We start from the raw sequence: 17,745 nt of genomic DNA on the forward strand, positions 1-17,745 counted from the left end.
TAAGGCTAAATTGGATATAATGTAATATACTGATCCCTTCCCACAGATCAAGGTAGCTACATTTAATAACAATATCATTATTACTATATCTACATGAGATATGATGTAATATACTAATCCCTGCCCAGAGATCAATGTATATTTAATAGCGATATCATTATTACTATATCTACATTAGATATAATGTAATGTACTGATCACTGTCCACAGATCAAGGTGCCAACATTTAATAACAATATCAGTATTACTACATCTACATTAGATATAATGCAATATACTGATCCCTGCCCACAGATCATTGTACCTACATTTAATAAGAATATCATTATTACTATATCCACATCACATATAATGTAATATACGGATTACTTCCCACAGATCAATGTACATATAATAGCAATGTCGTTATTGCCATATCTACATTAGGTATAATGTAATATACTGATCCCTCCTCACAGATCTATGTACCTACATTTCATAAGAATATCATTATTACTATATCTACATTACATATAATGTAATATACTGATCCCTTCCCACAGATCAAGGTAGCTACATTTAACAACAACATCATTCATACTATATCTACATTGGATATAATGTAATATACTGATCCCTTCCCACAGATCAATGTACATATAATAGCAAAATCGTTAATACTATATCTACATTAGGTATAATGTAATGTATTGACTACATCGCACAGATCATTGTACATTTAATAACATCATTCATGCTATAGCTAAATTAGATATAATGTAATATACTGATCCCTTCCCACAGATCAAGGTAGCTACATTTAATAACAATATCATTATTACTACATCTACATTAGATATAAAGCAATATACTGATCCCACCCCACAGATCAATGTACATATAATAACAATATCATTATTACTATTTCTACATTAGATATAATGTATTATACTGATTCCTTCCCACAGATCAATGTATCTACATTTAATAACAATATCATTATTACTATATCTACACTAAATATAATGCAATATACGGATTCCTTCCCACAGATCAATGTACATTTAATAACAACATCATTCCTACTATATCTACCTTGGATATGATGTAATATACTGATCCCTTCCCACAGATCAATGTACATATAATAGCAAAATCGTTATTACTATATCTACATTAGGTATAATGTAATGTATTGATTACATCCAACAGATCATTGTACATTTAATAACATCATTCATGCTATAGCTAAATTGGATATAATGTAATATACTGATCCCTTCCCACAGATCAAGGTAGCTACATTTAATAACAATATCATTATTACTATATCTACATGAGATATGATGTAATATACTAATCCCTGCCCAGAGATCAATGTATATTTAATAGCGATATCATTATTACTATATCTACATTAGATATAATGTAATGTACTGATCACTGTCCACAGATCAAGGTGCCAACATTTAATAACAATATCAGTATTACTACATCTACATTAGATATAATGCAATATACTGATCCCTGCCCACAGATCATTGTACCTACATTTAATAAGAATATCATTATTACTATATCCACATCACATATAATGTAATATACGGATTACTTCCCACAGATCAATGTACATATAATAGCAATGTCGTTATTGCCATATCTACATTAGGTATAATGTAATATACTGATCCCTCCTCACAGATCTATGTACCTACATTTCATAAGAATATCATTATTACTATATGTACATTAGATATAATGAAATATACTGATCCCTGCTCACATATCAAGGTACCTACCTTTAATAACAATATCATTAGTACTATATCTACATTAGATATAATGTAATATACTGATCCCTTCCCACAGATCAAGGTAGCTACATTTAACAACAACATCATTCATACTACATCTACATTGGATATAATGTAATATACTGATCCCTTCCCACAGATCAATGTACATATAATAGCAAAATCGTTAATACTATATCTACATTAGGTATAATGTAATGTATTGACTACATCGCACAGATCATTGTACATTTAATAACATCATTCATGCTATAGCTAAATTAGATATAATGTAATATACTGATCCCTTCCCACAGATCAAGGTAGCTACATTTAATAACAATATCATTATTACTACATCTACATTAGTTATAAAGTAATATACTGATCCCACCCCACAGATCAATGTACATATAATAACAATATCATTATTACTATTTCTACATTAGATATAATGTATTATACTGATTCCTTCCCACAGATCAATGTATCTACATTTAATAACAATATCATTATTACTATATCTACACTAGATATAATGCAATATACGGATTCCTTCCTACAGATCAAGGTACCTACCTTTAATAACAACATCATTCATACTATATCTACATTGGATATAATGTAATATACTGATCACTTCCCACAGGTCAATGTACATATAATAGCAAAATCGTTATTACTATAACTACATTAGATATAATGTAATATACTGAGTCCTTTCCTCAGATCAATGTACATTTAATATGGATATCATTATTACTATTTCTACATTAGATATAATGTAATATACTGATCCCCGCCGACAGATCAAGGTACCTACCTTTAATAACAATATCAATAGTGCTATATCAACAATGGATATAATGTAATATACTGATCGCTTCCCACAGATCAAGGTAGCTACATTTAACAACAACATCATTCATACTATACCTACATTGGATATAATGTAATATACTGATCCCTTCCCACAGATCAATGTACATATAATAGCAAAATCGTTATTACTATATCTACATTAGGTATAATGTAATGTATTGATTACATCCTACAGATCATTCTACATTTAATAACATCATTCATGCTATAGCTAAATTGGATATAATGTAATATACTGATCCCTTCCCACGGATCAAGGTAGCTACATTTAATAACAATATCATTATTACTATATCTACATGAGATATGATGTAATATACTAATCTCTGCCCACAGATCAACGTATATTTAATAGCGATATCATTATTACTATATCTACATTAGATATAATGTAATGTACTGATCACTGTCCACAGATCAAGGTGCCTACATTTAATAACAATATCATTATTACTACATCTACATTAGATATAAAGTAATGTACTGATCCCTGCCCACAGATCAAGGTACCTACCTTCAATAACAATATCATTAGTACTATATCAACATTAGATATAATGTAATATACTAATCCCTGCCCACAGACCAATGTATATTTATAAGCGATATCATTATTACTATATCTACATTAGATATAATGTAATATACTGATCCCTGTTCACAGATCAATGTACCTACAATTAATAACAATATCATTAGTACTATATCCACATTACATATAATATAATATACTGATCCCTTCCCACAGATCAATGTACATATAATAACAATATCATTATTACTATTTCTACATTAGATATATTGTAATATACTGATTCCTTTCCACAGATCAAGGTATCTACATTTAATAACAATATCATTATTACTATATCTACACCAGATATAATGCAATATACGGATTCCTTCCTACAGATCAATGTACATTTAATAACAACATCATTCATACTATATCTACATTGGATATAATGTAATATACTGATCACTTCCCACAGGTCAATGTACATATAATAGCAAAATCGTTATTACTATAACTGCATTAGATATAATGTAATATGCTGAGTCCTTTCCTCAGATCAATGTACATTTAATATGGATATCATTGTTACTATTTCTACATTAGATATAATGTAATATACTGATCCCTGCCCACAGATCAAGGTACCTACCTTGAATAACAATATCATTAGTACTATATCTACATTGGATATAATGTAATATACTGATCCCTTCCCACAGATCAATGTACATATAATAGCAAAATCGTTATTACTATATCTACATTAGGTATAATGTAATGTATTGACTACATCGTACAGATCATTGTACATTTAATAACATCATTCATGCTATAGCTAAATTGGATATAATGTAACATACTGATCCCTTCCCACAGATCAAGGTAGCTGCATTTAATAACAATACCATTATTACTATATCTACATGAGATATGATGTAATATGCTAATCCCTGCCCACAGATCAATGTATATTTAATAGCGATATCATTATTACTATATCTACATTAGATATAATGTAATATACTGATCCCTGTCCACAGATCAATGTGCCTACATTTAATAACAATATCATTATTACTACATCTACATTAGATATAATGTAATATACTGATCCCTGCCCACAGATCAATGTACCTACATTTAATAATAACATCATTAGTACTATATCCACATTACATATAACGTAATATACTGATTACTTCCCACAGATCAATGTACATATAATAGCAATATCGTTATTGCCATATCTACATTAGGTATAATGTAATATACTGATCCCTGCTCACAGATCAACGTACCCACATTTCATAACAATATCATTACTACTATACCTACATTAGATATAATGTAATATACTGATCCCTGCCCACAGATCAAGGTAGCTACATTTAATAACAATATCATTATTACTACATCTACATTAGATATAAAGTAATATACTGATCCCTGCCCACAGTTCAATGTACCTATATTTAATAACAACATCATTCATACTATATCTACATGAGATATGGTGTAATATACTAATCCCTGCCCACAGATCAATGTACATATAATAACGATATGATTATTACTATTTCTACATTAGATAGAATGTAATATACTGATCCCTTCCCACAGATCAATGTACATATAATAGCAAAATCGTTATTACTATATCTACATTAGGTATAATGTAATGTATTGACTACATCCTACAGATCATTGTACATTTGATAACATCATTCATGCTATAGCTAAATTGGATATAATGTAATGTACTGATCCCTTCCCACAGATCAAGGTAGCTACATTTAATAACAATATCATTATTACAATATCTACATGAGATATGATGTAATATACTAATCCCTGCTCACAGATCAATGTATATTTAATAGCGATATCATTATTACTATATCTACATTAGATACAATGTAATATACTGATCACTGTCCACAGATCAAGGTGCCTACATTTAATAACAATATTATTATTACTACATCTACGTTAGATATAATGTAATATACTGATCCCTGCCCACAGATCAATGTACCTACGTTTAATAAGAATATCATTAGTACTATATCCACATTACATATAATGTGATATACTGATTACTTCCCACAGGTCAATGTACATATAATAGCAATATCGTTATTGCCATATCTACATTAGGTATAATGTAATATACTGATCCCTCCTCACAGATAATTGTACCTACATTTCATAACAATATCATTATTACTATATCTACATTAGATATAATATAATATACTGATCCCTTCCCACAGATCAAGGTAGGTACATTTAATAACAATATCATTAGTACTATATCTACATTAGATATAATGTAATATACTGATCCCTGCCCACAGTTCAATGTACCTATATTTAATAACAACATCATCCATACTATATCTACATGAGATATGATGTAATATACTAATCCCTGCCCACAGATCAATGTATATTTAATAGCGACATCATTATTACTATATCTACATTAGATATAATGTAATATACTGATTCCTTCCCACAGATGAAGGTATCTACGTTTAATAACAATATGATTATTACTATATCTACATTAAATATAATGCAATATACGGATTCCTTCCCACAGATCAATGTACATTTAATAACAGCATCATTCATACTATATCTACCTTGGATATAATGTAATATACTGATCCCTTCCCACAGATCAGTGTACACATAATAGCAAAATCGTTATTACTATATCTACATTAGGTATAATGTAATGTATTGACTACATCCTACAGATCATTGTACATTTGATAACATCATTCATGCTATAGCTAAATTGGATATAATGTAATATACTGATCCCTTCCCACAGATCAAGGTAGCTACATTTAATAACAATATCATTATTACAATATCTACATGAGATATGATGTAATATACTAATCCCTGCCCACAGATCAATGTATATTTAATAGCGATATCATCATTACTATATCTACATTAGATACAATGTAATATACTGATCACTGTCCACAGATCAAGGTGCCTACATTTAATAACAATATCATTATTACTTCATCTACATTAGATATAATGCAATATACTGATCCCTGCCCACAGATCAATGTACCTACATTTAATAACAATATCATTAGTACTATATCCACATTACATATAATGTAATATACTGATCCCTTCCCACAGATCATTGTACATTTGATAACATCATTCATGCTATAGCTAAATTGGATATAATGTGATATACTGATCCCTTCCCACAGATCAAGGTAGCTACATTTAATAACAATATCATTATTACAATATCTACATGAGATATGATGTAATATACTAATCCCTGCCCACAGATCAATGTATATTTAATAGCGATATCATTATTACTATATCTACATTAGATACAATGTAATATACTGATCACTGTCCACAGATCAAGGTGCCTACATTTAATAACAATATCATTATTACTTCATCTACATTAGATATAATGTAATATACTGATCCCTGCCCACAGATCAATGTACCTACATTTAATAACAATATCATTAGTACTATATCTACATTAGATATAATGTAATATACTGATTCCTTCCCACAGATCACGGTATATTTAATACCGATATCATTATTGCTATATCTACATTAGATATAATGTAATATACTGATCCCTTCCCACAGATCAAGGTAGCTGCATTTAATAACAATATCATTATTACTATATCTACATTAGATATAATGTAATATACTGATCCCTGTCCACAGATCAAGGTGCCTACATTTAATAACAATATCATTATTACTACATCTACATTAGATATAATGTAATATACTGATCCCTGCCCACAGATCAATGTACCTACATTTAATAATAACATCATTAGTACTATATCCACATTACATATAACGTAATATACTGATTACTTCCCACAGATCAATGTACATATAATAGCAATATCGTTATTGCCATATCTACATTAGGTATAATGTAATATACTGATCCCTGCTCACAGATCAACGTACCCACATTTCATAACAATATCATTACTACTATACCTACATTAGATATAATGTAATATACTGATCCCTGCCCACAGATCAAGGTAGCTACATTTAATAACAATATCATTATTACTACATCTACATTAGATATCAAGTAATATACTGATCCCTGCCCACAGTTCAATGTACCTATATTTAATAACAACATCATCCATACTATATCTACATGAGATATGATGTAATATACTAATCCCTGCCCACAGATCAATGTATATTTAATAGCGATATCATTATTACTATATCTACATTAGATACAATGTAATATACTGATCACTGTCCACAGATCAAGGTGCCTACATTTAATAACAATATCATTATTACTTCATCTACATTAGATATAATGTAATATACAGATCCCTGCCCACAGATCAATGTACCTACATTTAATATAGTTTTACATTAACTATACGTTAATGCATTAAACGTTGAGTCGCGCGGTACCCCTCTCCAGTGATCTTGGCGCATCAGTCTCGCGTATCGCTCGAATTTCATGCTATAGGATAATTCTTGAATTTCAATCACAATGCCAGCATATAGGAAGGGTAAATTCTAAGAGAGCATATTTAAAAAGACAAAATAACTACTGCGTTTAAATGAAAATAATATACTGATCCCTGCCCACAGATCAAGGTAGCTACATTTAATAACAATATCATTATTACTACATATACATTACATATAAAGTAATATACTGATCCCTGCCCACAATTCAATGTACCTATATTTAATAACAACATCATTCATACTATATCTACATGAGATATGATGTAATACACTAATCCCTGCCCACAGATCAATGTATATTTAATAGCGATATCATTATTACTATATCTACATTAGATATAATGTAATATACTGATCCCTGTCCACAGATCAAGGTATCTACATTTAATAACAATATCATCATTACTATATCTACACTAGATATAATGGAATATACGGATTCCTTCCTACAGATCAATGTACATTTAATAACAACATCATTCATACTATATCTACATTGGATATAATGTAATATACTGATCACTTCCCACAGGTCAATGTACATATAATAGCAAAATCGTTATTACTATAACTACATTAGATATAATGTAATATACTGAGTCCTTTCCTCAGATCAATGTACCTACATTTAATAACAATATAATTATTACTATATCTACATTAGATATAATGTAATATACTGACTCCTCCCCACAGATCAAGGTATCTGCATTTAATGACAATATCATTATTACTGTATCGACACTAGATATAATGCAATATACGGATTCCATCCAACAGATCAATGTACATTTAATAACATCATTCATGCTACAGCTAAATTGGATATAATGTAATGTACTGATCCCTTCCCACAGATCAAGATAGCTACATTTAATAACAATATCTTTATTACTCTATCTACACTAGATATAATGTAATATACGGATTCCTTCCCACGGATCAATGTACATTTAATAACAACATCATTCATACTATATCTACATTGGATATAATGTAATATACTGATCCCTTCCCACAGGTCAATGTACATATAATAGCAAAATCGTTATTACTATAACTACATTAGATATAATGTAATATATCTAGTCCTTTCCTCAGATCAATGTACACTTAATATGGATATCATTATTACTATTTCTACATTAGATATAATGTAATATACTGATCCCTGCCCACAGATCAAGGTACCTACCTTCAATAACAATATCATTATTACTATATCTACATTAGATATAATGTAATATACTGATCCCTTCCCACAGATCAAGGTAGCTACATTTAATAACAATATCATTATTACTACATCTATATTAGATATAAAGTAATATACTGATCCCTGCCCACAATTCAATGTACCTATATTTAATAACAACATCATTCATACTATATCTACATGAGATATGATGTAATACACTAATCCCTGCCCACAGATCAATGTATATTTAATGGCTATATCGTTATTACTATATCTACATTAGATATAATGTAATATACTGATCCCTGTCCACAGATCATTGTACCTACATTTAATAACAATATCATTATTACTATTTCTACATTAGATATAATGTAATATACTGATCCCTGCCCACAGATCAAGGTACCTACCTTTAATAACAATATCATTAGTACTATATCTACATTAGATATGATGTAATATACTGATTCCTTCCCACAGATCAAGGTATCTACATTTATTAACAATATCATTATTACTATATCTGCACTAAATATAATGCAATATACGGATTCCTTCCCACAGATCAATGTACATTTAATAACAGCATCATTCATACTATATCTACCTTGGATATAATGTAATATACTGAACCCTTCCCACAGATCAGTGTACACATAATAGCAAAATCGTTATTACTATATCTACATTAGGTATAATGTAATGTATTGACTACATCCTACAGATCATTGTACATTTGATAACATCATTCATGCTATAGCTAAATTGGATATAATGTAATATACTGATCCCTGCCCACAGATCATGGTACCTACCTTCAATAACAATATCATTAGTACTATATCAACATTAGATATAATGTAATATACTGATTCCTCCCCACAGATCAAGGTATCTGCATTTAATAACAATGTCATTATTACTGTATCTACACTAGATGTAATGCAATATACGGATTCCTTCCAACAGATCAAACTACATTTAATGACATCATTCATGCTACAGCTAAATTGGATATAATGTAATATACTGATCCCTGCCCACAGATCATGGTACCTACCTTCAATAACAATATCATTAGTACTATATCAACATTAGATATAATGTAATATACTGATCCCTGTCCACAGATCAATGTACCTACATTTAATAACAATATCATTAGTACTATATCCACATTACATATAATGTAATATACTGATCCCTTCCCACAGATCATTGTACATTTGATAACATCATTCATGCTATAGCTAAATTGGATATAATGTAATATACTGATCCCTTCCCACAGATCAAGGTAGCTACATTTATTAACAATATCATTATTACAATATCTACATGAGATATGATGTAATATACTAATCCCGGCCCACAGAACAATGTATATTTAATAGCGATATCATTATTACTATATCTACATTAGATACAATGTAATATACTGATCACTGTCCACAGATCAAGGTGCCTACATTTAATAACAATATCATTATTACTTCATCTACATTAGATATAATGTAATATACTGATCCCTGCCCACAGATCAATGTACCTACATTTAATAACAATATCATTAGTACTATATCTACATTAGATATAATGTAATATACTGATTCCTTCCCACAGATCACGGTATATTTAATACCGATATCATTATTGCTATATCTACATTAGATATAATGTAATATACTGATCCCTTCCCACAGATCAAGGTAGCTGCATTTAATAACAATATCATTATTACTATATCTACATTAGATATAATGTAATATACTGATCCCTGTCCACAGATCAAGGTGCCTACATTTAATAACAATATCATTATTACTACATCTACATTAGATATAATGTAATATACTGATCCCTGCCCACAGATCAATGGACCTACATTTAATAATAACATCATTAGTACTATATCCACATTACATATAACGTAATATACTGATTACTTCCCACAGATCAATGTACATATAATAGCAATATCGTTATTGCCATATCTACATTAGGTATAATGTAATATACTGATCCCTGCTCACAGATCAACGTACCCACATTTCATAACAATATCATTACTACTATACCTACATTAGATATAATGTAATATACTGATCCCTGCCCACAGATCAAGGTAGCTACATTTAATAACAATATCATTATTACTACATCTACATTAGATATAAAGTAATATACTGATCCCTGCCCACAGTTCAATGTACCTATATTTAATAACAACATCATTCATACTATATCTACATGAGATATGATGTAATATACTAATCCCTGCCCACAGATCAAGGTAGCTACATTTAATAACAATATCTTTATTACTCTATCTACACTAGATATAATGTAATATACGGATTCCTTCCCACGGATCAATGTACATTTAATAACAACATCATTCATACTATATCTACATTGGATATAATGTAATATACTGATCCCTTCCCACAGGTCAATGTACATATAATAGCAAAATCGTTATTACTATAACTACATTAGATATAATGTAATATATCTAGTCCTTTCCTCAGATCAATGTACATTTAATATGGATATCATTATTACTATTTCTACATTAGATATAATGTAATATACTGATCCCTTCCCACAGATCAAGGTAGCTACATTTAATAACAATATCATTATTACAATATCTACATGAGATATGATGTAATATACTAATCCCTGCCCACAGATCAATGTATATTTAATAGCGATATCATTATTACTATATCTACATTAGATACAATGTAATATACTGATCACTGTCCACAGATCAAGGTGCCTACATTTAATAACAATATCATTATTACTTCATCTACATTAGATATAATGTAATATACTGATCCCTGCCCACAGATCAATGTACCTACCTTTAATAACAATATAATTATTACTATATCTACATTAGATATAATGTAATATACTGACTCCTCCCCACAGATCAAGGTATCTGCATTTAATGACAATATCATTATTACTGTATCGACACTAGATATAATGCAATATACGGATTCCATCCAACAGATCAATGTACATTTAATAACATCATTCATGCTACAGCTAAATTGGATATAATGTAATGTACTGATCCCTTCCCACAGATCAAGATAGCTACATTTAATAACAATATCTTTATTACTCTATCTACACTAGATATAATGTAATATACGGATTCCTTCCCACGGATCAATGTACATTTAATAACAACATCATTCATACTATATCTACATTGGATATAATGTAATATACTGATCCCTTCCCACAGGTCAATGTACATATAATAGCAAAATCGTTATTACTATAACTACATTAGATATAATGTAATATATCTAGTCCTTTCCTCAGATCAATGTACACTTAATATGGATATCATTATTACTATTTCTACATTAGATATAATGTAATATACTGATCCCTGCCCACAGATCAAGGTACCTACCTTCAATAACAATATCATTATTACTATATCTACATTAGATATAATGTAATATACTGATCCCTTCCCACAGATCAAGGTAGCTACATTTAATAACAATATCATTATTACTACATCTATATTAGATATAAAGTAATATACTGATCCCTGCCCACAATTCAATGTACCTATATTTAATAACAACATCATTCATACTATATCTACATGAGATATGATGTAATACACTAATTCCTGCCCACAGATCAATGTATATTTAATGGCTATATCGTTATTACTATATCTACATTAGATATAATGTAATATACTGATCCCTGTCCACAGATCATTGTACCTACATTTAATAACAATATCATTATTACTATTTCTACATTAGATATAATGTAATATACTGATCCCTGCCCACAGATCAAGGTACCTACCTTTAATAACAATATCATTAGTACTATATCTACATTAGATATGATGTAATATACTGATTCCTTCCCACAGATCAAGGTATCTACATTTATTAACAATATCATTATTACTATATCTGCACTAAATATAATGCAATATACGGATTCCTTCCCACAGATCAATGTACATTTAATAACAACATCATTCCTACTATATCTACCTTGGATATAATGTAATATACTGATCCCTTCCCACAGATCAATGTACATATAATAGCAAAATCGTTATTACTATATCTACATTAGGTATAATGTAATGTATTGATTACATCCAACAGATCATTGTACATTTAATAACATCATTCATGCTATAGCTAAATTGGATATAATGTAATATACTGATCCCTTCCCACAGATCAATGTACCTACATTTAATAACAATATCATTAGTACTATATCTACATTAGATATAATGTAATATACTGATTCCTTCCCACAGATCACGGTATATTTAATACCGATATCATTATTGCTATATCTACATTAGATATAATGTAATATACTGATTCCTCCCCACAGATCAAGGTATCTGCATTTAATAACAATGTCATTATTACTGTATCTACACTAGATGTAATGCAATATACGGATTCCTTCCAACAGATCAAAGTACATTTAATGACATCATTCATGCTACAGCTAAATTGGATATAATGTAATATACTGATCCCTGCCCACAGATCATGGTACCTACCTTCAATAACAATATCATTAGTACTATATCAACATTAGATATAATGTAATATACTAATCCCGGCCCACAGAACAATGTATATTTAATAGCGATATCATTATTACTATATCTACATTAGATACAATGTAATATACTGATCACTGTCCACAGATCAAGGTGCCTACATTTAATAACAATATCATTATTACTTCATCTACATTAGATATAATGTAATATACTGATCCCTGCCCACAGATCAATGTACCTACATTTAATAACAATATCATTAGTACTATATCTACATTAGATATAATGTAATATACTGATTCCTTCCCACAGATCACGGTATATTTAATACCGATATCATTATTGCTATATCTACATTAGATATAATGTAATATACTGATCCCTTCCCACAGATCAAGGTAGCTGCATTTAATAACAATATCATTATTACTATATCTACATTAGATATAATGTAATATACTGATCCCTGTCCACAGATCAAGGTGCCTACATTTAATAACAATATCATTATTACTACATCTACATTAGATATAATGTAATATACTGATCCCTGCCCACAGATCAATGGACCTACATTTAATAATAACATCATTAGTACTATATCCACATTACATATAACGTAATATACTGATTACTTCCCACAGATCAATGTACATATAATAGCAATATCGTTATTGCCATATCTACATTAGGTATAATGTAATATACTGATCCCTGCTCACAGATCAACGTACCCACATTTCATAACAATATCATTACTACTATACCTACATTAGATATAATGTAATATACTGATCCCTGCCCACAGATCAAGGTAGCTACATTTAATAACAATATCATTATTACTACATCTACATTAGATATCAAGTAATATACTGATCCCTGCTCACAGTTCAATGTACCTATATTTAATAACAACATCATCCATACTATATCTACATGAGATATGATGTAATATACTAATCCCTGCCCACAGATCAATGTATATTTAATAGCGATATCATTATTACTATATCTACATTAGATACAATGTAATATACTGATCACTGTCCACAGATCAAGGTGCCTACATTTAATAACAATATCATTATTACTTCATCTACATTAGATATAATGTAATATACAGATCCCTGCCCACAGATCAATGTACCTACATTTAATATAGTTTTACATTAACTATACGTTAATGCATTAAACGTTGAGTCGCGCGGTACCCCTCTCCAGTGATCTTGGCGCATCAGTCTCGCGTATCGCTCGAATTTCATGCTATAGGATAATTCTTGAATTTCAATCACAATGCCAGCATATAGGAAGGGTAAATTCTAAGAGAGCATATTTAAAAAGACAAAATAACTACTGCGTTTAAATGAAAATAATATACTGATCCCTGCCCACAGATCAAGGTAGCTACATTTAATAACAATATCATTATTACTACATATACATTACATATAAAGTAATATACTGATCCCTGCCCACAATTCAATGTACCTATATTTAATAACAACATCATTCATACTATATCTACATGAGATATGATGTAATACACTAATCCCTGCCCACAGATCAATGTATATTTAATAGCGATATCATTATTACTATATCTACATTAGATATAATGTAATATACTGATCCCTGTCCACAGATCAAGGTATCTACATTTAATAACAATATCATTATTACTATATCTACACTAGATATAATGGAATATACGGATTCCTTCCTACAGATCAATGTACATTTAATAACAACATCATTCATACTATATCTACATTGGATATAATGTAATATACTGATCACTTCCCACAGGTCAATGTACATATAATAGCAAAATCGTTATTACTATAACTACATTAGATATAATGTAATATACTGAGTCCTTTCCTCAGATCAATGTACCTACATTTAATAACAATATAATTATTACTATATCTACATTAGATATAATGTAATATACTGACTCCTCCCCACAGATCAAGGTATCTGCATTTAATGACAATATCATTATTACTGTATCGACACTAGATATAATGCAATATACGGATTCCATCCAACAGATCAATGTACATTTAATAACATCATTCATGCTACAGCTAAATTGGATATAATGTAATGTACTGATCCCTTCCCACAGATCAAGATAGCTACATTTAATAACAATATCTTTATTACTCTATCTACACTAGATATAATGTAATATACGGATTCCTTCCCACGGATCAATGTACATTTAATAACAACATCATTCATACTATATCTACATTGGATATAATGTAATATACTGATCCCTTCCCACAGGTCAATGTACATATAATAGCAAAATCGTTATTACTATAACTACATTAGATATAATGTAATATATCTAGTCCTTTCCTCAGATCAATGTACACTTAATATGGATATCATTATTACTATTTCTACATTAGATATAATGTAATATACTGATCCCTGCCCACAGATCAAGGTACCTACCTTCAATAACAATATCATTATTACTATATCTACATTAGATATAATGTAATATACTGATCCCTTCCCACAGATCAAGGTAGCTACATTTAATAACAATATCATTATTACTACATCTATATTAGATATAAAGTAATATACTGATCCCTGCCCACAATTCAATGTACCTATATTTAATAACAACATCATTCATACTATATCTACATGAGATATGATGTAATACACTAATCCCTGCCCACAGATCAATGTATATTTAATGGCTATATCGTTATTACTATATCTACATTAGATATAATGTAATATACTGATCCCTGTCCACAGATCATTGTACCTACATTTAATAACAATATCATTATTACTATTTCTACATTAGATATAATGTAATATACTGATCCCTGCCCACAGATCAAGGTACCTACCTTTAATAACAATATCATTAGTACTATATCTACATTAGATATGATGTAATATACTGATTCCTTCCCACAGATCAAGGTATCTACATTTATTAACAATATCATTATTACTATATCTGCACTAAATATAATGCAATATACGGATTCCTTCCCACAGATCAATGTACATTTAATAACAGCATCATTCATACTATATCTACCTTGGATATAATGTAATATACTGAACCCTTCCCACAGATCAGTGTACACATAATAGCAAAATCGTTATTACTATATCTACATTAGGTATAATGTAATGTATTGACTACATCCTACAGATCATTGTACATTTGATAACATCATTCATGCTATAGCTAAATTGGATATAATGTAATATACTGATCCCTTCCCACAGATCAAGGTAGCTACATTTAATAACAATATCATTATTACAATATCTACATGAGATATGATGTAATATACTAATCCCTGCCCACAGATCAATGTATATTTAATAGCGATATCATTATTACTTCATCTACATTAGATATAATGTAATATACTGATCCCTGCCCACAGATAAATGTACCTACATTTAATAACAATATCATTAGTACTATATCTACATTAGATATAATGTAATATACTGATTCCTTCCCACAGATCACGGTATATTTAATACCGATATCATTATTGCTATATCTACATTAGATATAATGTAATATACTGATTCCTCCCCACAGATCAAGGTATCTGCATTTAATAACAATGTCATTATTACTGTATCTACACTAGATGTAATGCAATATACGGATTCCTTCCAACAGATCAAAGTACATTTAATGACATCATTCATGCTACAGCTAAATTGGATATAATGTAATATACTGATCCCTGCCCACAGATCATGGTACCTACCTTCAATAACAATATCATTAGTACTATATCAACATTAGATATAATGTAATATACTGATCCCTGTCCACAGATCAATGTACCTACATTTAATAACAATATCATTAGTACTATATCCACATTACATATAATGTAATATACTGATCCCTTCCCACAGATCATTGTACATTTGATAACATCATTCATGCTATAGCTAAATTGGATATAATGTAATATACTGATCCCTTCCCACAGATCAAGGTAGCTACATTTATTAACAATATCATTATTACAATATCTACATGAGATATGATGTAATATACTAATCCCGGCCCACAGAACAATGTATATTTAATAGCGATATCATTATTACTATATCTACATTAGATACAATGTAATATACTGATCACTGTCCACAGATCAAGGTGCCTACATTTAATAACAATATCATTATTACTTCATCTACATTAGAT

The sequence above is a fragment of the Osmia lignaria genome, chromosome 10, assembly GCF_051020975.1.
Source record: "Osmia lignaria lignaria isolate PbOS001 chromosome 10, iyOsmLign1, whole genome shotgun sequence".
Lineage (NCBI taxonomy): Eukaryota > Metazoa > Arthropoda > Insecta > Hymenoptera > Megachilidae > Osmia > Osmia lignaria.